Below are 16,152 nucleotides of genomic sequence, written 5' to 3' on the forward strand. Positions count from 1 at the left end.
GGTTCATTTTAACGTTCTTTTAATGTGATGGAGCCAGGTGCCCTTCAGATGGAACACAATGCCTGGATAGTTATCTGTTTTCTCCACTATAATGTTTACATCACTTATTGCCCATACAAAGTTCTTTTTACAATTACCAAATGGGACTATCTTTGTTTTATCCAAATTCAGTTCGAGACTCTGTCCCTTAAAAAACTTGGCTGTATAGTTTAGAAAATGTCGGAGTCCCCTATGTATAAAATCAAGTAGAGCCATGACATCGGCACACATTAGAGCCCCATATTCTGTTCCATTTATAACCGGGGATTATTACTCATTAAAGTAATCTGGTAAAAGTAAAATAAACAATAGTGGGGCAAAGGGCACCCTTGTCTGACCCCTTTATTGGTAGGAAACTCCCCGGAATAATGCACCAGGCCTGGGCATTTTACGACAGCTGAAGTTTCTGTATATAAAAGTTGGATTAGCTGGAGTGATCCAGCGGGCACCCCCAGCCTGTTCTATTTTTCCCACATAATTGCCCTATCTAAAGAATGAAATGCTTTCGATAGATCTAAAAATGCAACGAAAACACATCCCTCCCTAATCTGAACAAATCTTTATATAGTAGTGTTCAACAAGTAGCAGTGATCGACAGTGCTATATCCTTTTCTGAAACCCACCTGTGTTTCGGGGTGCACGTTATTATTCTCGGCCCATTCTACTAGTCTTCTCAAAACATATTTTGTAAATATTTTGCTCGTAACTGTTAAGCAAAGAGATGGGCCGGAAACAATGTGGATCACTGCTTGAACCTTTTTTTAAAAATCGGGACATTTAAACTCTTTTTCCATGACGCCGGAAGTGTCTGAGAGTTCGCTATTTCGTTGAAAACCCTTGTAAGAGTGGTGTGAGATTGGGATGGTGCAAAGAGGTAGACATAGACACAAGGATTCAGTTTCAAATCTTTCATTTAAGACAAGGGGTTGGATCCGATCCAAACGCGTCAGCGCGAACCACAGTTTGCTCGGCAATCGTACCGCTGGAGTATACGCTGTACACACTGCAGGATTTTGGGAATACATAGACTTGTTTATGGAGACACCGTGTCAGAAACAAATTTGAGATTTAAGAAGCACCGCATTTTGACTTACAGACTGCACATGATTGCAATGTCCAATTATCAACATTTATGCAAGAGAATAATGAGTATGATATAGTGAGAACCTTCAGCCATTAAAACCCCTGAGGAACCGCCACACAATAGGTGGGGAAACACGTGTCGGGACAAGGGACAAGGCTGGTTAACAGAAACTTTACTATTATTTCTCTCAAGTTTGAATGAGCCTTTGAATTCAAATTGAAGTGACTTTCTTTCAACTAATAATAAATCAAGGCCTGCAAGGCTAAGAAAACCAAAACAGTTGTCGTATTCAAGAGTTTTTTGTGTCTATCTGGACATATACAATGAGTAATTTCTAAAATTTGCAATTTCTGTTTTGAGCGCAGGCTAGAATGAGGTCTAGTTTGAAGTAGTACTAATTTTGTTCTCTCTGCAGTCTGAGAGATTTAGACCTATGCCTTGCTGCTTCTACACGCATATTAAGTTCAACTCAAGAGTAGCGCCGGAATCAGCTGAAGACTGTGCTTTGTCTGTTTTGTGATGGTGCAAAGAGGTAGACATAGACACAAGGATTCAGTTTCAAATCTTTCATTTAAGACAAGGGGTTGGGATAACTCCTAACTTGCCCTACACTATATGGGAGTAATCTCAACCATAAAAGAAAAGAAATAATTGTCCACGTTCTGTCAGTCAAAACCAAAAGAATGTCTGCGTCTAACCTAAGCTTGCCCTCACCTCGAGAAAGATACTGTGTAAGAGTTTGGTCAACATAACAAAGTGGGTGTAGGAAAATAAGGTCAGTATAGCACTGCAGGTGCTCTGCTGCTTTCTTCTCAGTGTTCATTCAATGATAGTGGAGCTGTCCCACAGCTCCCTTCCCCAAGCTTGAACTGCTTGGGATCACCAAAGTTCCATGGATTCAAACAATTCTAAAAACTTCCTTTCGGGCTTCTCCAAGCTTTCTTGTTCCCCAGATTCAACAGCCCTCTTGGTTTCAGAGTTCACACTTTAAACATTCTTCAAAGGGTTTTCATCTTCAATCACGATTTCACAAAGTCCACTTTAAAGGCTTATCACAAAGTTCCCTTACTCTTGATTCAACACTTTAAACACTTTTGATTCAATAGGGTATCCCTTCCCCTATGGTTCCACTACTTATCACAGTTCACCAATTCTACGTATCGAAGACTTTCAAATGTGCACAGTTTACTTTGCTCTGTGCCTTATCCACTTTGACACCTTGACCTTCATGGGATTGTACCCACAGCACTTTTTAACACAGTCTTTATATTATAGTTCATCAACTTGCCAACTATTTGTATCAGTGACTTTCGACTGCGCATAGTTTAGTTGGCTCCATGCGTGACCACTCTAATACCTTGACCTTTCTGGGATTGTGGCCCGACACTCCTTTATACTCTCATTCTCTCAAGTTAGCTTGGGGTTTCAGCTCACTCTTCCTTGTTTTACGCAGCCCCCCTCCTCATGCTTCACTTTACCTCCCACTTTGCACAGCTCTCCTGCACTTTCGGAGAGCTCCTTTGCTTTCAAACACAATCTTTCAACAACGCGCAAACGTACATGCGCCTCGTGACTTTGTTTCCTTCATCCTCCTTTCACAATCACTTTTACAGTTCACAACGAACAATTGAAGCTTTCTCTTTATCGCGTCTTTCATCCTACGCTTGTCCTTCTCTTCCTACAAATTATCTCTTGCGCTTTGCGTCTTTCACCAACCGGGTTCCCTTCTGACTTTGAACTCACTGTTTGTGATCAGCGTAGCTATCTCAGTTTCTCTGTGTCAAGGCCAGGGACTTCTCACTCGCGCCTCCGACACTCCGACACACCTGGGCGGCTTCTCTAGCCTAGGGGAAGGAGCACCTTTCAAGGACACTTTCTTTAGAGAGCAGCTTTCCATGCCATCCCATTCTGGCTTCTTGCCACACTTTCTCCAGCCCTCCCACACCTCGGCCTCTCAGCGTCTCAGCGCTCTGTTTTCTGTTAGCCTCTCTCAGGGTGCATAGGCTTTCTCCATTGCCTGTCAGCTCGGTCTCTGACTTGGGTTCCTTCTCTGGTTCCAACTCGTTCTCCCTCTCTCATGTGGTTACTCCTTTTATGCACCTGAGGAGTACTAACATGCTTCAGGTAGCTACCATGTTCATTCATTACCTGACTTCACCTGTCCTTGAGAATGGGACATTCATGGAAATAGTAGAGTCTCTCGGAGGGTAGCTGTTCCGTCTTAGTGATATCGTGACAGCCAGAACAAGGAGAGTTCAGGGAAAAACAAGGGTCGGGCTTACTGTATGTCATGTAGGCCGAGGGAATGTCGGGTCGGGGGTGTTTGAAATGGGGGGTAGGTAGATCGCCATGGATGATCGGATGACCTATTCAATCTCTCCTGCCTCATCCCTTCCTTGTAATGATGGTGGGAGGGATAATGATATGAGAGTGATATTTCTTCCCTCACCCCTTGTGTTTTAGATGGAGATATTAATGGATGGAATAGCGGGTTTCTACAACAGTTTGAATAGGCTGAGAGGGAGGAGGATAGATTCAAATTGATATTAGGCAGAATGTTTCCCTGACTTTACCAGGAGAACGTCCTAAGCATTTTCTTACAACCTTAGGATTGGGTTCTAAGGGATAGGCGTTGGAATACCCTATTTATCCCCTTCCTCTAACCACGTACAATACTGCATCTCGCCTGAGGGTCTTTCAAGTGCACTCCCTAAGGATCCCTCCTCCAGGTGATCCTCCCTCGCTTGTCCACCCCAAGGGTTGGGATCCACGATTGATGGCCCTTCTCTGGCCACCTCTGACAAGGATCCCCAGAGGCTACATGTGAGGATCCCCCCAGGTTTCTCACAGTGGGGACACACCACACAGGGAACCACTTAATGACCTTGATATTAATACCATCAGGCCCAGGTGCTTTTCCGCCCCTGGCAGCCATCAATGAGACAGAAACCTCTTCTTCTGTAAATTCTGGGCTAATAATGGCAGGAGCTCCTAGCCCTGTCCTCGCTACCCCAACCTTTGAAGGACTAAATAAAATGCCTGAAAGATTAGAGCTCAAGAATTTGGGCATAATTGGACTAGTTTAATTGTTATTATTGGGGTTTGATCCTTTAGCTACCATCCTCCAAAATCCCTGTATATTCTTTTTGTCGAACTACTTGGTCCAAACTGTCCCACTGTTTTTCTGTGTAGTCAGCTTTTTACCTTTTACATGGGTTTTTGTACCCCAGCTTTAAAGCATAGAGTTTGCCCACCTTCAGCACCCTGGTCCCAGTTTCTAACATTGTCTCCATTTTGCCTCCCTATACTCAGAGTCAAACCACACGTTATCAGTTCTTCTTCTAGTCAGGGTTCGCGGAGCGCAGATTTGTGTCTGTTTAAGAGCCTGGACTAATGTCTGAGCTAACAGCTGAAAAGTATCAATTATTTTAGAATCTTCCTCTTTGGGGTTAAGTATAAAGCGCCTGGAGACCACATTAGTTGGCAACACTTTGCACTGTAAATCCTAATAAAATAACACGTCGAGTGAAGGTGAAAAATTGTTAGGAACAACTTCTTGACAGGGACTTGCAGTTGAGGCTACGTGTGCGATCACACAGCACAGCTCTACCAAGTTATGGAAAGTGCACTTGGCGTTATCAGTTTCTGAATTGTGCTGCCACATCAACAACAAATAAGATCCCCTGAAGGGGCCATCACCAAACATGGGATGGGGGGAGGAAGGTGTGGAAATGTTGAGCAATTTATTGCAGAAACTGCAGCTTCTACGATTGATTGGGATGTATAAATCATGGGTAGCAGCATAGTACAGTAGCAGAGCATTGAAACACCAGTTCCAGTAGGCATCACTGGCTTGGACAAACATGCTTTGGGAGACAGATAAAGATGAATATAGCTGGGCCGCCAAAAACTACTGTTTGGTGATTTTAAAGGCAAAAAAGGGTATGTATGCAGCACGTATATTGAATGCTCAACATGAATCAAAAGAACTTTCTACAATTTTGAGGGAATTAGAAAAACCTTGCTCAAAGGATATTAAAGAGCCTATGATGGACACAAAATGGTGTACAACCATCGAAGAGGCCATGCTTGACAAGCTTGATAGAATTGAGAAAAGCAAAATAGGAAGGACTCCATCATTGATGCGAGTGGAGTGGAAATTGAGGTGCAGAATTCGATAGATTCAGGTGCGATTCAATTTTAGACCTGTCTCTGACGAGGAATGGATGGTAATGATCAGCAAATTCAAACGGACCAAATGCAAAGGGGAAATGTGTCCAGCAATCACGGTTAAAGACTGTGCTCCCTCTTTAACAGTAGCGCTTACTAAATTTGTGAACAGATCATTTTTTAGAAAATTATGTCCAAGTTGAATTGAAAGGGTCCTGGATCCCTCCAATCATCACAAAGCCTGGCCTGGATCCTGAGATTCCAGCCAACTATAGATCATTCAGAAATACTCCCTTTTTATTGAAGATTCTGGACAGAGTGGCGTAGGAACAGATATTAGTCCACTTGACTGCAGGGAATATTCTGAACAAATGACAATCTGGCTTTAAACCAGGCTCTGGGACTGAGTCAGCCCTGTTGGACTTCAAATCCAACCTATTACAGCACATGGACATGGGGCATGTTGCCCTACTCATGCTATTGGATATGTCCACTGCGATTGACCTGGTTGACCATGAACTACTTATCAAAAGACTTAGGAGTGTTTCTAAATTCAGTATTAACGCTGCAGCTTGGGTTAAATCCTTTCTAGAAAATGGGTTTGAGCAGGGTGTGCAGTGATACAGCAGAAGCAAACCCTACAGAATTGCAATATGGTGTACCTCAGGGGTCTTGCTTGTCTCCTTCATTATACAACATATTCACTGTTCCGTTGTTTCAGCTGCTTGAGGGAAGGGGCATTTGTTTAACCAATTATGAAGATGACACACAATGTGTCTTCCCACTGTCAGGTCAACATGAAGAAGGTGCTCAATCTTTGAATATGTGTGCTGTCTGATTGACGACTGGATGATTGAAAGTGGCCTAACACTTAATAGAGAAAAAGCTAAACTCATGGTAATTGGCACTCATGCGAGACGTACATATCCTGGGTTCAGTATTTTCACATAGCGGGTTGTAAAATTGCCACTTAAGACAAAGTAAAAACTCTTGACCAAAATCTAGAGATGCAAGCTCAAGTCAACGTTCTAGTGTCATGAACAGCCTATTATGATAGACTGCTAGCTTAAATTGACCCCTTTGTCACAACTAAAAGTTGTGAGACAGTAAATTGGCTGATAGTATGTTCTAAAATTGACTACTGTAGCGGCCTCTTAGTAGGGATTACAAAAGGTGATTGTGCGAGGCTTCAAACAATCCAAAACTGTGCGTGAGAGCGGTGCCTGGACTTAAAAAAAAATACGACCATGTCTCAAAGGCTAGACAAAAGCTTCATTGGTTGCCAATCAAGCTGAGAATAGAATTTAGGCTTCTGGTAATCACGTTAAAATGTTTACATACTCTTAACCCTTTTTATCTTGCAGATTTAGCTTGGAAACGGCACTTAAATTGTTGAGATCAAACAATATGAATCTTCTTGTAGTGCCCAGATGCAAGCTTACCTTAGTCAGTAAAAGGGCTTTTTTTGCAGCAGGCCCTAAGGCCTAGAACTCGATTCCACCTGATTTGAGAAGCATAACAACACTTAACGAATTTAAGATGAAAATAAAGACATCTATTTAGTTTCTGCCACCTTCGTCCGAACTTATGGTTCAAGCCGATATAGCATCTATTGGTGTAAGGCTTGCCTTTCATTTAGTAGCGCCCTTATGTCTCCGGGCCTTATGGTTGCGCTTTACAAATAATACAATGTAAATGTAAATGTTGGCTGTGTCTGACACTTCATTCACTTCTGCCAGCCAAATGCCTAACATTGCCTACCATCTGAGTCTGCCACAATTGGCAATGTACTCCAGCCTCCCATGTTGCAACAGACCAGGTTACACATCCAAGTTCTTGCAGTGGTGTGTAGAGCTGTTGGCATTGATGTTGTTTCAGAAGATGAGTATGTTATTAATGAGGAGGGTTTGGAGTTGCAGCTCTCAGAAGTAGGTCAGCGGCAGCAGGGCCACAGTCAATCGCCCATGATAGAGGTAACGAATGTTTCTCCACCAGATACCCACATGGCATCTCCCCCACCTTTTCCACTCCTTTGGACAATGAATGCAATGATGACAGTGGTGGTGGTGATGATTCTGGTGAGGGCCATAGTGACCAACATATTGTTAGGCGATCCTCTGCACACCAGGCCACGACACATCAGAACACTGCTCACATTCCCCCAACATCTCCTCCCAAGCTTCGAGGCTCAAGTGATTCGGTGAAGCCACAGAACCGAAAACTCTGTACCGTTGTACGGGCTCGATTGCAACCCTTTCTGCATTGGCAACTGCCTTGGAGAACGTATAGCAGAAAGGGCGGCCTTACGTCTCCACGCCGGTCACGTGATACGCTATGGCGTTCCCCATGTGATCTTGGTGGACGTCACATGATCCAGAGAAGTCACGTGACCCAGGGGCGATCAGTATAAAGGTCTGAGAGACAGAACGCTCATTGCTTCTCAGCTGGCTTCGGACACTGTTTGGCGTTACATCTTGCTCCTTGTTACCTTGATCACGGAACTCTATCTCGGACTCCCTTGGACACCCCTTGGTACTTTTGCTTGGAACTGTTTACCTGTTGCCGGATATTTGGACTGCACCTCGACTTGTCTTTGGATCATCCCTTGGTACCTTGCTGATCTTCTACGCCTTTTCCCTACTGGGGATTCAAGTCAAGCCCTGACTCCCACAGGTGGCTACCCTTCATCCACGCTAAACTGCGGTTCTACTATTCCAGGGACCGCCGCATCTAATGAGCCTCGAACCTCCCTACTAGGTTACCTGGGTCTCCCTTACACCAGATAGGTAAGACACTTTAGATTCTTTTGTTTACCTGCCTGTATTGTGATTGCCTGGTGCTTAACCTCCTTCCTTCTTGACAGCAGCATCGCTGTTCCAGAGGCTCCGTGGATCTGGGAAGACATCTCTCACCTGTGGCCTCAAGGGTCGCACAGCGGGTTTCTATTTCGTTCCCCTGTGCGTCACTTGGGGACGGAGGTCTCATCGGTCTACACGACACTCAAGTCAGAACAGACTGAGAAGCCGTATAGTCGTATGTTAGACGATGCAGGGATCCACGGACGAACCCATAACTGCTTTAGTTCAGGCAATTACAATACTAAGGGCAGATATGGCCGCCGCGAACACAGTGATCCACCAAAGGCTGGATACCATACAGAGCGTTCAGCATCCCCTTCCTGCAGACCCGGAGTTTGGAGAGGGCAGCTCCTCCCCTACACCGCCAGTACCGACTCCAATAGTCCTCCCAACTCCTTCCCCCCTGGCTGCTCCTGAACGTTACCAGGGTGATCCCAAGACATTCAGAACCTTTGTTAACCAGTGCAAGTTACATTTCTTATGCAGGCCTTTGGCTTTTCCCACGTCCACTGCTAAGGCCGCCTTCGCCCTTTCCCATTTAGCTGGAACAGCTGCCGCTTGGGCTAATCCCCTGTTAGAAAACAATAGCCCGGTTCTTTATGACTTTGATTTGTTGGTCCTAGAAATGTCCCGAGTATTCGATACTCGGCACAAGGCACAGTCTAGGGATTTGGAGTTGTTGGAATTGACTCAGGGCAAAAGACCGCTGATAGATTACATCACCAAGTTTAATCAGCTAGTTGCGGAAACATCATGGCCAGAAAATAAGCGGGCGGTGGTCTTTTACAGGGGGTTGAGTAACACCATGAAAGACGCTTTAGCAGTAATCCCTTCTATGCCTACTCAGTACCAGGAATTGGTTGATCTCGTCCTGCAGGTAGATGCACGCCGAGCGGAGCCTAGAGCTGAATCGGGGGCCTCCTCCTCTCCTCCTCTTGTTAATACTCACGTTTCCGTTACTGAAGAACCTATGCAAGTGGGAGGGGTACGCAGTCCTATTACAACATCTGAGAGGGAACGAAGAAGGGTTGATAATGCGTGCTTTTACTGTGGCACCACTGGACATTTCGTGAAAGAGTGTCCTCGACGTCCCAAGAAGAGTCAGGTTTTTCGGATGGCTCGACCTTAGGACCGGAGACCAGGTCGAGTGTCCCATCATCTTCTCCGGGAACCCCTCTTACCTTTGCTCGTGTTCAACCTATCTCTGTAAAGGCTACTCTATGTCCCTCTACTGGCCTTCTGCATGCAGTCAATATCATTATTGATTCTGGTGCCACTGGTAATTACATAGATATTGATTTGGCCCATTCCCTCAATCTACCTTTAGTGGTAAAAACACGACCGGAACCTGTCCAAGCCGTAGACGGCTCCGCATTGATTTCTGGTCCTGTTAGACATCAAACCGCACCCCTCTTGTTGAACATACAGGACATACACACAGAAACCTTGAGTTTTGATTTGATCACCGCACCTCAATTCGGTATCATACTAGGGATACCCTGGTTACGTGAACATAATCCATTGATCAATTGGCAAGCAGGCACTGTACTCTTTGAGTCCGATATTTGTCAGAATTATTGTCTCCCGATCCATCAAGCCCCTGACACACCCTCTCGGGTCTTGGGAGCCCTAGTACAACTCACACTGACGGTTGACGATCCAGAAGTCATACAGTCCCATACTGTTGGGGGGTTGGTGTCTGGGATCCCGCCAGAATATCTGGCTTTCGAATCAGTTTTCGATCGAGGCTCGTCTGAGGTACTTCCTCCACATAGACCTTATGACTGCCCAATCGAATTGCTTCCTGATTCCACCGTTCCTTCGGGCAGGATCTACTCTCTGTCTCCTTCGGAGGAACTGGTGTTAAAAGAATATGTACAGAATGCCCTGCGTTTAGGACACATCCGCCCCTCCACTTCACCAGCAGCAAGTCCTATCTTCTTTGTACCTAAGAAGGAGGGGGATTTACGTCCTTGTGTGGATTATCGGCGTCTTAACGCGATCACCAAGAAGGATAGATATCCCATCCCGTTAATCACTCCACTCTTAGATCATTTAACACATGCTACCGTTTTTACCAAACTTGATCTACGCGGCGCATACAATTTGGTACGCGTTCGCGAGGGAGACGAGTGGAAAACTGCTTTCTGTACACGTTACGGATTGTACGAATATCTTGTCATGCCCTTTGGCTTATGTAACGCCCCGGCCACGTTCCAACGATTCATGAATGACATTTTCAGGGATATTCTGGATGTGTACATGGTTGTATATTTGGACGACATCCTGATCTTCTCTCGTGACCTGGATGATCATGTAAAACACGTCCGAGAAGTATTAACCCGTTTAAGCAAACATTCCTTATTTGCCAAACCTGAGAAATGTCAGTTCCATAAGACCTCTGTTGAGTTTTTGGGTTTCCACATCACCCCTGGGGCGGTATCCATGAACGAGTCTAAGGTCAAAGCAGTCTTAGATTGGCCAGTACCTCAAACACTCAAGTCCTTGCAGGCCTTTTTAGGATTCGCCAACTTCTATAGGCGTTTCATCTCTTCCTTTTCCATGATTGTAGCCCCACTCACGGCCCTGACTAGTCCTCGGGTGCCATATCAGTGGCAGAGAGAACAGCAGGAGGCTTTTGAGACTCTGAAAACCGCCTTTACTACCGCACCGGTACTCCAACATCCCAATCCGGATCTTCCGTTCATAGTCGAGGCAGATGCCTCTTCCTTTGCCCTCGGGGCGGTGCTGTCACAAACGTGTCCTAATACCGGCAAATTACATCCAGTGGCATTCCACTCCCGTAAGTTTTCCGGTACTGAGTCTCATTATACCGTTACGGAAAAAGAACTCTTGGCGGTCATGGACGCGTTCCGTGTTTGGCGTCATCATCTTCTGGGGGCTAAGTATCCTGTCACAGTATACTCCGATCATCGGAACCTGCAGGATTTGGCCTCCCTGAAATGCATTAATAGCAGACAGGTCCGATGGCATCTTTTCTTTTCCTCCTTCGACTTCCGTATTATGCACCGTCCTGGAACGGCGCATGGGAAGGCGGATGCCTTGTCCCGTTCCCCGGGGGGGGTCCAATTGCCTATTTTCCCCGACACTGTTCTCGAAAAGAGTCATGTGGTTTGTCTCTGTACTCCCTCATTGTCACTGATAGACTCGGTTCGATCCTGGACTAGCGATCATTCTGACCAGTTACAAGAATGGGATCCGGTATATTCTGATGGTTTACCTTTCGTACATGAACGCCTGTTCCTTCCTACACCTGATACACGTAATCTTGCCCTTGAGTGGTCTCATGACGCCCCCTTTAATGCCCATCCCGGACAAGAGCGCACTTTAGACCTTCTTAAGCGTTGGTGTTGGTGGCCTTCTATGAGGCGCGATGTGGAGTGTTACGTCAGGTCTTGTGCGGTATGTGCTCAGGCTAAACATCAGAGGGGTCGACCGATTGGGTTGTTGCTTCCGCTTCCGGTACCTCCCAGGCCCTGGCATACATTGACGATGGATTTTGTTACCGATCTCCCCAAGTCGAAAGGCTTCGATACCATCTGGGTAGTGGTGGACACGTTCACAAAAATGGCCCGTTTTGTCCCTTGCAAAGGTGTCCCTTCGGCCCCTGTCTTGGCGGACTTGTTTTTTGAACATGTGTTTATGCTATTCGGCCTCCCTTCGGTCATCGTTTCCGATCGAGGTTCACAGTTCACCTCTCGGTTTTGGACATCCTTGACGAAACTATTGGGCATTGATACGAGGTATTCTTCGGCCTATCATCCGGAGACCGATGGTCAGACCGAAAGGACGAATCAATCGATGGAACAGTACCTTCGTTGCCTCATATTGCAACACCAGTCCTCTTGGTTGGCCGTTTTGCGGCTTGCGGAGTTTGCGTATAACAATGCGGCTCATTCAGCTACTGGTTATTCTCCTTTTTACGCCCTCTATGGTCAACATCCCAAGGTTTTGCCGGTCCCTGATGCCTCTGGTTCTTCGAATCCTGCGGCCACGTCATGTCTTAGGGATCTTTCTGCTATTCATGCGAGTACAGTGGTTCATCTCACTGAAGCAAAGGCCTCTATGAAGGCCCGTGTGGATGGCAAACGTCGTGCTGCTCCCCCTCTGGTGGTGGGTTCTAGGGTCTGGTTATCTTCCCGACATCTTCGCCTAGTGGGTTGCCGGAAATTGCTGCCTCGCTTTGTCGGGCCGTACGTGATCTCACAGGTTGTTAATCCGGTGGCTTTCCGTCTAGTACTCCCCAGCTCTTGGCGTATCCATCCTGTGTTTCATGTCTCCCTCCTCAAACCCTGTCCTGACTCAGTCCGTCTTCGTACCCCTGTTGCGCCGGTGTCCTTGACCTCTCCTGATGTTTTTGAGGTATCGGCCATTTTGGGTTCTAGATGGTTTAGGGGTAGGCTCCAGTTTCTGGTGGATTGGACGGGTTACGGCCCGGAGGAGCGTTCGTGGGTTTCCGCATCTGATGTGAACGCCCCGCGGTTGGTAGCCCGCTTCCATAGGGATCATCCGTCCTGCCCACGGGGTCGTGGGCCGTTGGGGGGGGGCTATGTTAGGCGATCCTCTGCACACCAGGCCACGACACATCAGAACACTGCTCACATTCCCCCAACATCTCCTCCCAAGCTTCGAGGCTCAAGTGATTCGGTGAAGCCACAGAACCGAAAACTCTGTACCATTGTACGGGCTCGATTGCAACCCTTTCTGCATTGGCAACTGCCTTGGAGAACGTATAGCAGAAAGGGCGGCCTTACGTCTCCACGCCGGTCACGTGATACGCTATGGCGTTCCCCATGTGATCTTGGTGGACGTCACATGATCCAGAGAAGTCACGTGACCCAGGGGCGTTCAGTATAAAGGTCTGAGAGACAGAACGCTCATTGCTTCTCAGCTGGCTTCGGACACTGTTTGGCGTTACATCTTGCTCCTTGTTACCTTGATCACGGAACTCTATCTCGGACTCCCTTGGACACCCCTTGGTACTTTTGCTTGGAACTGTTTACCTGTTGCCGGATATTTGGACTGCACCTCGACTTGTCTTTGGATCATCCCTTGGTACCTTGCTGATCTTCTACGCCTTTTCCCTACTGGGGATTCAAGTCAAGCCCTGACTCCCATAGGTGGCTACCCTTCATCCACGCTAAACTGCGGTTCTACTATTCCAGGGACCGCCGCATCTAATGAGCCTCGAACCTCCCTACTAGGTTACCTGGGTCTCCCTTACACCAGATAGGTAAGACACTTTAGATTCTTTTGTTTACCTGCCTGTATTGTGATTGCCTGGTGCTTAACCTCCTTCCTTCTTGACAGCAGCATCGGTGTTCCAGAGGCTCCGTGGATCTGGGAAGACATCTCTCACCTGTGGCCTCAAGGGTCGCACAGTGGGTTTCTATTTCGTTCCCCTGTGCGTCACTTGGGGACGGAGGTCTCATCGGTCTACACGACACTCAAGTCAGAACACATATTGACCTTCATTACAAGTAGTGTGATAAATTGGGCAGTAATTCCACCAGGCGCACAACCATTAGCAGAATTACCACCATATTACAGGATGACAGGAGCACGTACAAACCATCGGCAGTAACGGTAATTCCATCCACTGAAAATCAAATTTAAACAGTAAATCCAGCAGAGATCGGCAGAATTACTGTTACTGCTAGACACATTGAGGAATTACAGAAAGGTAATTTCCGTTGGAGGAATTACTGAGTGTTAATTTTGCCGGCGGAATTAGTGCTGAGTGGAAATAGCATAATTTCCCAAACAGGAATCTTAGCAGTGGCCATTTTGAAAAACACAATCCATCTTCAATCTACCATTTTCCTTTGCCATCAAGATACCAAACTTCCTGGAATGATGCCAGTAGGCAAGGCCAAGATGAGGGTGCCAGAATTGAGGGTTCGCAAACCCAATTCAGTGAGGCAGAGCTGGAGGTATAGGCAGACGAGGTGGTGGCCAATGCTAATGATCTGTTTGAGGCAAATCAGCGCAAAACAGCTATCTGCTGCATGAGCACCATATGGGCCAACATAAGGGACAAGTGGCCACTGTGCAGTGAGACGGGGAAGACTGCAGGGAGAGGTCGAATGACCTCAAGGCCCATGTCTACAGTCTTCTCGCCTCTCATCACTGTGAGACGACTGCCATTGAAGGAGGTACAGTGGGGCAACTACACCCTTAACCCATGGGAGGAGAGAGTGGCAAGAATCTTTTACATGGTTGGGATAGAGGAAATTGGAGCAGTAGAGGTGGGAACAGGAAGTCAACCAGAACCACGTGAGTACAAAAGAACATTGTGGGTGCAGGGAAATGTGAAGGCAGTGCATGTGTCCCAGTCAGCATTGGGCACACGCACTGGTGGCAATATTGATGTTGAGTCCCTTGCTGCTCACTGGCTACAATGCAACAGGATTACGTAGGATGACCCATTCCATGTGTACACCTGGACATTGCCCCATGTGGCAAAGAATGACACAGACATCAACATACCAGTGACCACATGCACCATGGATAGCCATAAATGCACAATGCCATGACCAGCTACCCAGAAATACCCCTGGTCATGCCATATGCATCATGTCAGATGATTGTGATTACCAGGCCCCGACACATGAGCCAACATATGTGCCATATAGCATCCAAAAAGGTATCCACTCCATGAGTCAGAGTAAAATCAAAAGCATGACAGGACACATAGGGCTGGACAAACACCCTCCACATGTGTAGTCCCAGGACTGTTTGCACCAGTGCCAGCAACCCATTGGACACCCCCAGCCGTCACACCAGGATGTTGACACACATGCACCCCGTAACTGTCATAGACCAGCTAAGTAATGATGAAGGTGCATAGGTAACCCACACCCCAGTGCACTGTGGAAAGGACAGGCATTAGACCCACATACGTAAGTGGATCCAGACCCCTGACCATTCACTATGCTCGATGCATGTATGAAAAAGGTATCTAGGCCTTTAATCTCATTACAGGCACACAAGGACGCAAGTGTGAAGGTACCAGTGGCAGTGAAGTAGTACCTCCACATGCCGTGCCCATCAAAGCAGCAGTAGACCCCGCAAATCCAGGCACCCTTTCTGCCATCCATGCACTCCAGACATCTGGCAGTTGTTGCAAGGCCCGAGCCATACAAGATGGATCAAAGGTGTACCCGGAGGCAGCTGCCACCTCTACCGACATTGTTACCACCATAGTAATCTCTGCATCGGCCACTGCAACCAAGTTGCCTGCCCCCACATCTGCTGCTGCACCCGTCATCACCTCAGCTGCAAATCCAGAAAGTACCTTGCTGGTTGTACCATCCCCCACCTCTAATGCCGGCAGTGTGCCTGGTTCAAGTCATGCAGGATTACCACAGGCAACCACTACCACCAGGCACCCTTCATTGGTCTCCAGCATCAGCTATTTGTCACCTGTCGTGGGTGGGACCAGAGTTGACCTGCCCTCATCCAGGCCACCCGCTCCAGGCCTTTATTCTCCTGTGATCAGTCCTCCGCAAACCCCTGTTGCTGTTGACCTGAAGTCACTCACACAGCCTGATGACGGTGATGATGCTTTAGACGGTGGCAATGCATCAAGGTTTGAGAGTGCTGTCACACCCACCACCACACCTGTTCACCCACATGCTGCTCTGCCCAGTGATGCTTAATCTGTCATCGGGGAGAGACTCACAAGAATCGAGCAGCGGCAGGAGAGCTCCACCTGCAGCATGCACAGGCAATGCGGGATGTTGTGTAAGGAGCCTCAAGGAGAATAGCCAGGGAAATGGCACGTATGTGCCCACTCCTATCTGAGGCTATAGTGGTGAATACTGTGGTGGGCCAGAGGATGCGGGAGCTTACCTGTCATCTAGCCTGGAAAATATGCATAGGGCACTTCTCCTCGCAACGCATGCATGGCCTGAACTCTGTCAGCTCTGCCTCCGTTACCCCCACGGAAGGGTCACAAATCCCCGTAGGAGGTTGTGA

The 16,152-nt window shown here is 47.2% G+C and overlaps 1 protein-coding gene across 1 annotated transcript in view; it reads right to left on the reverse strand.

Moving 5' to 3' along the window:
• The window catches only part of LOC138579494 (brain acid soluble protein 1-like), a 56,756-nt gene that overhangs the window by 34,956 nt on the left and 5,648 nt on the right, over positions 1-16,152 (reverse strand). The gene's annotated exons all lie outside the window — the stretch shown is intronic.

Source organism: Ambystoma mexicanum, chromosome 3p (assembly GCF_040938575.1).
Source record: "Ambystoma mexicanum isolate Mex_15411 chromosome 3p, UKY_AmexF1_1, whole genome shotgun sequence".
Classification (NCBI taxonomy): Eukaryota; Metazoa; Chordata; class Amphibia; order Caudata; family Ambystomatidae; genus Ambystoma; species Ambystoma mexicanum.